At 29.2% G+C, this 10,818-nt stretch overlaps 1 pseudogene across 1 annotated transcript; it reads right to left on the reverse strand.

Annotated features, from left to right (window-relative positions):
• Positions 1-266: 266 nt before the first annotated feature.
• Positions 267-4,050, reverse strand: LOC137811166 (putative disease resistance protein RGA4 pseudogene; annotated as a pseudogene). The gene is made up of 2 exons (XR_016518582.1): positions 641-4,050; positions 267-561 (listed from the first exon to the last, which is right to left on the reverse strand). The product of XR_016518582.1 is annotated as a putative disease resistance protein RGA4 pseudogene (transcript).
• Positions 4,051-10,818: the final 6,768 nt, after the last annotated feature.

Raw genomic sequence — 10,818 nt, forward strand, 5'->3', positions numbered from 1 at the left:
AACTAAATTTGATTTGATTAAGTTAATAAGAATGATATGACTTTCTTATATAATAAAACTTTTATTCAAATATGGAGAAGTTAGATCATTGTATGAAAAAAGAAAACAAATTGATCAAATAACATATATCATTTCCAATTTGTGATTATTGATTGGAAATGGAAAATAGGTTAATTCACCATTTGTATATATGAGATTGAAATTTATAGAGATTAAAAATTATATGAATTGAAGTTAAGAAATGTGTAAATATGATTATGTAGAAGGCAGGCCAAGTTGATATTTTGAGAGATTGTAGAATACAGGGCAGTGTTAAACTCAACACCAATATATACAATTCATCCACCAATATCAGTCAAAGCTATAAAGAGCAACAGTAACAGGTGATTAATTGAAGAAAACAGTAACACATTTGTGAACCACATTAATATAAGGAAAATTTCAAATCTGCATTTTATAAATTTATCTAGCTCGACTACTGGCACGTGGAATCAATCATTTACTCATCTACTTTGAAGGCAGGCTTGAAGCAATTATGATACAGAAAAGGTCGGATGGTCTCTGCACGCAATTACGAACATTAATGTATGCAGGACACAGTAAGGAGAAATTAAAGAAAATGAAACAATCATTCACTTACCACAAAATCTTTAGTACAGTTGTATTTCTGGAATGTGGTTTATGTATTGCCAATCCTCTCCCATTTCCCTCTTGCACCGCTTCTTCAGATAAGGACATCCGCATATAATTAAAGAAGACAAGTTGGTGAGGCGTTGAATGCTACTCGGTAGTGACCTCAACTCCCCACAGTTCCAAATCTGTAATTCTTGAAGAGAAGTCATGTCTCCCAACCAGTCCGGCAATGAAGTAGTCGTGCAATCCCTTATATCCAAAGTTCGTAAAGAGGGGACACAATGTAAGCCATACGGTAATGTGGAGAAACCCCCGATTGTGACCGTCTGAAGGGCAGTTAGTTGGCTCATATTGCTTGGTAGAGCCACCAGCTCTGGACAAGACCAGATACTTAAATCCTCCAAACATGTTAAATGTCGCACACCTTCAAAAAGTGATTTTAATTTCTCACACTAGTAAATACTCAAACTTTTAAGAGAGCTCAGACCTTCCAACACATGGTCTGAAAAATACTCCAAATCATCACAAGATTCAATAAATAGTTCCTGTAGTGAACCCAACCCTCTGAGTTGGTCGGGTAATACCACCAGTTCTTTAATCCTTTCAATCTCCAAGGTCTTTAGACAAGGCATATTCTCCACAACCCCTTCCATCAAGGAAGCCCCTTTGTCAATGTCTGCAGCATAAAATTTATCAACAGAAGGAAGACGTGGAAATTTAAGGTTGGAGACGCCAACAATTGTTAATTGAGAAAGACGAGGGAGCATTTCTACTCCTTCTTCCCTCAACATCCTCTCCAATTTTGGTAAATTCTTCACAATCAATTCCTTCAACGATGGAAATGCCTTCTCCACACCATCATACCACTCACCATCTATCCACTTCACATTTTTCATTTCACGCACGTCTAGCCTTTTCAACTGTGGTAGTTTGCCAAGTGGAGGAAGCTCCTCACAGTTGTCACAGTCCAAGAGTATAACTTCCACCAAGTCTCTCAGAACTGCACCATTTCTCATCCAACTCGATAACTGTCTCCCCTTATACCCTTTCATCATAAAACTCTTCAGAGTTGAGGGAGGTTGTAGGGCTTCCAGTACTCTCTTAACGTTAACATTACTACCTTCTGAATTAGTACTACCACCCCATGACAAGCGTAGGATATTTAAGTCCTTCTTACCAATCAAATTTGCTTGTTTAACATCCCATTCATTGGGGACGTTCTCAAGGCCTTTGATTCTCAGCTTGCCTCCAAGCTTTAAGCTATGCAACTCTGCTAACCCACACCCTGCCTTTGATCCCACAACATAAGTGCTCAGTGTTCTTAGATGCCTTAACTTGCCAATATTCTGAGGCATCTCTTTTACATCACACTTATCAATCACAATATGTCTTAGATCCTGTAATATCGTCAATTTTTTGGGCAGCCTAAGGTCAAAGACATCTTTCAATTTCAATATTTGCAATTTCGGCAACTGACAAATTGAATTAAGCAACCTTGCCTCTAAATCCCCACACAATGTCAAGTATCTCAAATGTGCTAAATCATTCAGTGGAGACAACACAGAAAAACTTGTACGTAATGCTCGAAGACAATGGGTTGATGGCACCAGGCGTCTATAACTAAAATTCACAAAAGTCCGCAAGGACTCAACTTTCTTGAAAGCAGCCATATCGATAGAGCCATTCAAATTTAAGCATACATAGTGAACTCTAGTTGGCAACTGAGTCAACCTTCCTTTCTCAATAATCACACATTCTTCACCCATAATAGTCTGGGCAAGATCATGAAATAGATCATGCATCTTGCAACTTCTAATCATACCAAGCTTATCATACTTTGCTTCTTGAAAAAATGATCTACGGTATAATTTTTTCCACACTTTATTTCCAACATCCTCCACTTCTACGTTTCCTTCAGATTTAATAAATCCATTAGCCATCCAAAGATGAATTAGATCTTCCTTATCTATTTCAAAATCTTTGGGGAAAATTGCACAAAAAGAAAAGCATCTTCTCAGAGACAACTCCAAATTAGAATAGCTCAGTTTCAAAAAACGCATAATAGAATTTTCCTCACGTATTTTCCAAATCTCACTTTCCTTTAGATTTTCCCATTGGCTTACCTCACTTTCATCACGCAAAAGGCTTCCCAGTGTTTTGATTGCAAGTGGTGAACCAACGCATTTTCTCACTATCTCTCTGCCAATTGTCACGAGCTCTTCTATTTCTTCTCTGTTTTGTCCAAACGCATGGTGTTTGAACAATGACCAACTGTCGTCTCCTGACAATTCTTTCAAATAGTAAGCAGGATGTGTCCCCATGATGGAGGCAACTTCCTGCAGTCGAGTGGTGACCAAAATGGCATCTCCTTTTGCTCCCCTTGCACATTGCAACATCCCCTTTAACTCCTTCCACTTCTCTTGGTCTTCATTCCACACATCATCAAGAACAAGTAAATACCTCTTGCTCTGCAATGCTTCTTCAACCTTTTTCCGCATTGCTTCTAAAGTATGGAGATTGGGGTTTTGACCATTGACATATTCTAGGATGGATTGCAATATTCTCTTCGCATTGAAATCATCTGAAACACAGATCCAAATTCTCAAGTTAAAATGTTTACTTATCTCGTGATCGTTGAAGACCTGCTTGGCAAGAGTTGTTTTGCCAAGTCCACCCATACCAACTATGGGATAGATGGAGAGGTCTTCACTGTTACTAGCATCTTCCAGGAGAAACTTCACAATTTTCTCTTGATCTTTGTCTCTGCCACAGAATATAGGTTCGGTAATCACAGAGCTAGTTTGGCGCCAATCATCATCATCATCCACTGCTTGCTTCTCAGTGACACCCACACGTAATTCAAACCTGAGCCTTTCTTGATGAATGTCATGAAATCTTTGAGTGATGTCTTTCATCCGCTTTTCAATATGAAAACGAAAGAGAATGTCCATAGGATGGAGAGGGGATAGGCATGAAGTATGTCGATCATGAGAGTGCATCTTTGTGGAGTGAATTGAACATTCATCCAAGATATCATCCAGCACATATGCTGCATCTGTGAGTTTTTGCAGCCAATCCTTCACAGCATGCTTTCTTAGTTGCTCTCTCTCAGCGTCTTTGAGGACAGCACGGATTGCGGTGAGATTGCTGGAAAGGTTCAGCGTCTGCTGGTCAACACCCCAATAAGTTGCAAGTTGGTTTTGAAGAAAAGATCCCAAATTTTCAATAATGATTTCCAGTAAAGCCTCGGCCATTAGCAGAAAGGAGAGGTTTTTGGATGATTGTAGTTGTGGAGAAAGAAGTACGGGGAAGAGTACTAACAATGAGTGGATAAGATTTTGTGATCATTTATTGAATTGAGAATTGGTGGCCATGGCAATAAAAGTTTTGTCTCTGCTTGTGTTGACGAAGAGTGTTCATTCGATGAGTGAACTCAAACCAACCATATTAATTGCATAGCAATCACACCGACATGTCCACTTACTTTCTCTATTATTTCAGCTCAAATTTTCTTCTTCTTCTTCTTCTTATTATTACTTTTATTATTTATTTTTACTTTTATTATTTATTATTTTGTTTACAATTATTTTATTATTATAATCATTTTATAAATTTATTATTAATAATTTAAATTTTATTAATATTTTATTGTTATTATTATTATTTTAATAATCAAATTATTATTTTAACATTTCTTATTATTATATTTTTATTATGTTATATTATATAATTAATTTTATTTATTTTATTATACCAAAAATATAAATATTAATAAAATTTATTATAATAAAAATATATATTATATATTTAATGTAATAATTATATTTATAAATATCATCAAAATTTTATTATATAATCAATTATGTATTTATATAATTGGTTATGTAAAAATATAAAATATTCATATACATATATAGATAACTATTATTCTTTGTAAATTTTAGCAATTATACAAAGAGTAACGTAAATTTTTTTATCTCATTTTTTATTTTTAATTATTTTATTTTATTTTATTTTTGTTATCTATCATGAAATCCATTTATCGAAACAAAGGAACCTTTAAAGTTTTTAAAGTGAGTTTTTCCTTTGGGTTCATAGTTAGTGAAGTGTACACATTCAAACATTATTGACTTATCCTTCAAGTTTTAGCATGACACGACTCGAGTGATCTAATTTATCAAGAATTTGTCTCCTCGAAATTCATGTATCCTACAACTGTTTGGCTTAAACACAGACATACAAAAATAATCAATCAACACATTTCAATCATACTATATCAAACAAAATCTTAACTACACATATTTTAACTACAAATTATTTAAATTCTAAATTTGGTAGCAAAAAATTTGATAGTTAATTAGATACGAATTTAAAAACTATTTATCAATAATAGAAACTAATTTAGAAATCAATAATTTTTTTAATCTCTAAAATAGTTTCTAATTTAATCAATGTAGCAACTAATTATATTTTTGGTCTCTAAAATTGGTTTTTATTTAATGATTTTGTTGTAGTGTTTGAACAAACTCTTTCTTACCTTTGTTGGGTTGTTCCAATAGTGTTTTGTAATTCTTGTTATTGTTGGAGTGTTTCCAATATTGTATTTGAGATTGGCTTTGTTATAGTATTTGTTTGTGGTTGTAACAAGAGTTGATAAGACTACCTTCCTAGGTGAATAAAGAGTGGATAATGCTAAGATCCTCTTAAAATGGTTACAAGTAGATAGGACACATATCCTCTTTGTTATCCATAGTTGATTGAGGTTTATATTATTTTAGTGTTTGATAACCTTTTGAGGAGTGTTAAAGCATTTATTGTTGTCTTTGTGTTTTCACTCTTGTGTTCTTGTGTTAGTTTTGTACAAACATTGGATTGATAATGAAACCATTTTTTCAAAGGTGAAAAATTGAGGACTAGATGTAGAATTGGTTGAATATCCTAAAAAATACTTGAGTCTGTCCATCTTCATATTCTTTAGGTTCCAGGGTTGATTATTTTGGAAGACTTAGAGAAAATAATAACATAAACCCTAAATAAAAGTAAACTACAACATTATTTATATCCCACTGATTATATATATAAAAGAAAATATGTTACTTTTACTCTCTAGTTAACTTAATTATTTAACAAATAATTTGTAAGGAAAAATACTTACAATTTATTGGTCAGTCTAACACAGACAAACGTTAGATAATAATGAAGAAACTGTAAAAACATATAAAAGGTAAACAAGGAAAAGTAAATGAATCAACAGAAAAATTTATATAGTTTGATTGAAACTCAATCTACATTTACAATTAAAAATTTATTAAGAAAGAATATAAGATTACAATACAAAATCTATTCTAAAGTGAATTTTCAATTTTAAGTTGTTAATTTTTCTTTTAACAAGATCAATCATACTTATATAGATAAAACTATCAAACTAACTTTTAAAGGGAATGCGTCAAATAATTGTTATGTACACAGTGATTCAATTTGGAATGAGAAACGCCAACTCACGCTAAAACCTGAGACAGTAAATTGTCTTATTAAAAATTTCAATTATGATAGAAAATCTTGAACCACTGTACATTTTAACCTCTAAATGGTCTAATGTGTCTAGACAGTCTTTAAAACTTTTGAATATAGATTTTAGTCAACCAAATCTTTACACAAGTTATAACTTAAATAATAGCAATGAAAATACAAATATTTTTTATAAAAAAAAGTAATAAAAAATTGGACTAAATATAAAAATTCACCTACTATTGATCTTGCCGGGATTGCATTATCACATAACTAATGAAAGATAATAAAAAAGATTAAGTAAGAAAATAATTTATCAAAGATCACTAAGAACAAAAATATTTATAAAAGAATAAATATATGATAATTTCCTTAGATTCTAAATTTGGTAGCGAAAATCTCGGTAACTAATTAGATAATAATTTAGAAACTATTTAATCATAATAGAAACTAAAAAAAATTTACTCTCTAAAATGTCTCTAATTTAGTTAATATAAAACTAATTATTTTTAATCTCTAAAATTGATTTATATTTAATAATTTTTTTTGGGACACGTTTACATCTACAGAGTTGATTGAGGATGGTATCATTAAAATGTTTGTAATTGTTCTATTGTTTTGTCCAAACATTTTTATTTGATCGATAATGAAACATTTTTTTAAGAGGAAAACTTTGAGAAGTAGACATAGGATTGGTTAAATTTGAACCAATATAAGTATGTTATAAGTATGTTATGTGATCTTTCTTTTACTTCATTCATCTCTTTATATTGCTATCTAATTATTGTATGAACTAGATTATCAAATTAATTGCATTCTCATTTTGGAGTTGGAATAGTTTAAAAAAACTTAAAAAATAGAAATACTTTTTTTACAATCAATTCCTATATCAATCTTGCTTCCACTAATAATTATATTAATTTTTTATATCTTAAACAAATTTTAAAAGAATTCTAAGAAAGGAAATTATTAAACAAAATGATTTGAAAACCAATTAATTTACCCTCTTGATTTAATCAAATCAATCCCTTTTTCTAATTAAAAAACACTCACTTTGAACCTAGCTAATAAAATTGAATTTTCAAAACACCCAATCTGACAAAATAAAGTTTATTTCATAAGTTTCAAATATAAAGAATACAATAAAGAAATATTTTATTTATAAGATGTGAAAGCGAGTTCAATAAGTTATCTAAGGTATGAAAGAGATTGAAGTAGTTGGCTAAAATTTGAAGTTAAAATACATACAAAGCTACAACTCTCTTGGTTCATTTAATAATGAATAGTTGTGTGCATCAACTAACTCTAATTACTACTAATCAAGTTAATTACAAAATTATATTTTACTAACTCCCAAGTCTCTATGTATAAAGTTTCATTATATTTGTTGATAATTTTTTTTAAAAATTAGAGCTATTACAAATTCAATTAACAAAACATCATGTTGAATTTTTCTACCCTCATCTTATATTTTAATATTCTTCTTCAACATGATATTCATTAACAAATTGCAAAAGATAAAAAGAAGTTATCACTTTAAAAAATAAATAATTCTTTCTTTATGACTTATGTAACTTTTGGTTTTGTTTATTTCGGTAGTTTCTCTCTTGGTTGTGGTTTTTATTAAAATTAAAAATGATATGTATGACATTTAACACAATTATAATAAATTGTCGTGCTTCATCCTATATTTTAAAAGTAAATTAAGAATAGAAGTAAATGTAAAAATGTTCAGCTTCAATGAAATATTACATCACAATCAGCAAATGCATGTATCTTGATGGTTTGAATATAGTACATTGTATCAGAGAAACGAATATATGGTACTAAACAATTAATTCAACAAAAAAGTGACAAACTTTGAAGTTTCAATTTGGCATTACATAAGTGTATGAACCCTCTAAGTAATTCAACCTCAAAAATCAAATATATCAAACATATATAAGAAGAAGCAGCAAGGTAGCCAAAAAGCATTTGTTTAGTGTATCAATAATTTTTGAAAATTTCATGGCAGTTAACATGTACTTGACATTGGGCATTACACTAGGAACATAGTCCAAAAAAGAGATCACAAACACTCTTACCATTCCCTTGGCAAAACATGGTGTAGGCATGCATTGATAGGAAAGAGTAGTACCTCAACAAACCAACAACAATAAGACCAAGCAATGTTGCTTTCTTTCGCAGGCAAAGGCAACGATTATGTTGCAGGCAAGGGTGAGTATGGGATACTTGTTGCTGTTTGAACAGTTGAAGCCAACAAAGATTTGTAAAAGTATAATTAATAGACGAGTTATGGGCAAACAAACCTGTAGTGTTTATAAACGTGTCATGGTCACTTTTATCATTATTGTTGAGCGAGTAAATAGCCTATGTCGCAAGCCTTGTACCAATTTGTTCGACAGTGTAACCTTGTAACATGTTTCCATCGAACTCGTTACTGTGTCTTCTTTGCCAGACATAATTTCTTATTTAGTGGATAAAAATGGAAAGGGTGTCAGAACACCAAGATCGTGCTCTGATACCATATAAAAAAATTGTATATAAAAAGATGATAAGAAAAAAATGAGATTTCTTTATTATCTTATGTGTATTTACATAACTCCATGTATAACAAATATATATAAGTGTATGGACACTTTTCTCTACTTTTCTCTTTTCTCTCTAAATTACAAGTTAATTATGTAGAGATTCGAATTCTATAATTATTAAATTAGTTGTCTATAAATTAATAATTATTATTTTCTTAATATAACTTACAAAACTTGTTATTTTTTTTATATCATTTTAATTGATGTTATTACGTCTTCTCGCTAACTATTTATTTATGTTAAATCATTTTCTTTTAGAGACCTATGCAAATTAATCTTACTTTTATAATTTTAACATTTTATCTTTTATTAATTGATACATAGCCGATGTTTAAACGTTGATTTTTTTATTTTTGTGTTTATTTTTATCGATGCTAATATAATTTTTTTTTTGACTGTAATTACTCTATAATGAAAAAAAGGTGGGTTGAATAACCAATGAGTCTCTGTTCTGTCGTAACTCTATATCTACACAAATTTTGCATGATACAATTTTTTGTTTTACATGATATAATTTTTTTTGTTTCTGTCGTATGCATTTTGAATGAACTTTAATTTTTACAAATTACATTTAAATAAGTTAATTTGTATTCATAAATATACATTCAGTTATTTTAATATCTATTTGTATAAAAACAATTTACTCAGTCTATTAGACAATGTACAACTAATAAAATTCTTTTTGAATTGTATTAATATTGATAATAAAGGTTAGCTAACAAAGATTACAAATAAAACTCATTTAACCTATATATTGTAAGGCTGGGTGTAGAAAACTTCCACTAAAAATTTAAAAATAAAATGACGAATATAACTAAAATTTTAATAAAATTATAATTATTATACGAAAATTTGAAAAAATACTTGGCTAACCCAATCTGAATAATATATGTTTCTTTTAAAGTAGCATGTTTGTTAAATGTCTTTTTAATTACTTTAGTAAAATGACGTATTGTTAATTGAAACATAGTAAGTCTGACATGCGTATCATGTGTATTTTTTCCATCCTTATTATATTTTTACATGGCTTTTTTCTTTTATAATTTTTCACTCATTTCAGTATTTCACAAAAAAAATTATTTTTGTTTAGGTTTTTCTTGTTTATCCGAAAGATGACATGTATTTTGTTTGTAAAAAAGTAAAATCAATAATCAATGAGAGATATGCAAATAGTGTTGTCTCCTTTTAATTAGAGTTTATATATTTTATTTCTTTTAAATTTTTTTCTATTTGATAATAAAAATAAAAAAGGTTTGAATAGAACTAATATAAATATATATATATATATATATATAAATATATATATGTGTGTGTGTGTGTTTATTTAAATTTATTTTGTTCAAGGAAAAAAAATAATCAATGTAATGTAATGATATTATTTCTTTATATTAAAATTTGATTTTTTTAATATTTTCTAATTTGACGGTAAAACTAAAAAAAAAAGATTAATATCCTAAAAAATACTTGATCTGTCCATCTTCATATTCTTTAGGTTCCATGGTTGATTATTTTGGAGGACTTAGAAAAAAAAATAACATAAACCCTAAATAAAAGTAAACAACAACATTATTTATATCCCATATTTTATATATATATATATAATATTATTCTTACTTTCTAGTTAACTTAATTATTTAACAAATAATTTGTAAGAAAATACTTACAATTTACTGGTCTGTCTAACACAGATAATCACTAGATAATAACGAATAAACGACAAGAACATATATACAAAAGATAAGTAAAAAAAAGTAAATGAATAATTAACGGAGAAATTTACATAGTTTGACTCAAACGCAATCTACGTTCACAATTAAAAAAATTTTAAGAAAAAATATGAAATAACAATATAAAATCTATCTTAGAGTGAACTTTCAATTCTAAGTTGTTAAAAATATTTTTTTTACAAGACATATTTATATAAATAAAACTGTCAAACTAACTTCCAAAGGGAATGTGTCAAATAACTATTGTTAAGTCATGTACATAGTGATTCATCTAAGAACGAGAAACGTCAACTCATGCTAAAAGTTAACTTGACACAGTAAATTGTCTTATTAGAAGTTCTGATTATGATAGGAAATCT

Source organism: Phaseolus vulgaris, chromosome 2, assembly GCF_051622355.1.
Source record: "Phaseolus vulgaris cultivar YP4 chromosome 2, ASM5162235v1, whole genome shotgun sequence".
Lineage (NCBI taxonomy): Eukaryota > Viridiplantae > Streptophyta > Magnoliopsida > Fabales > Fabaceae > Phaseolus > Phaseolus vulgaris.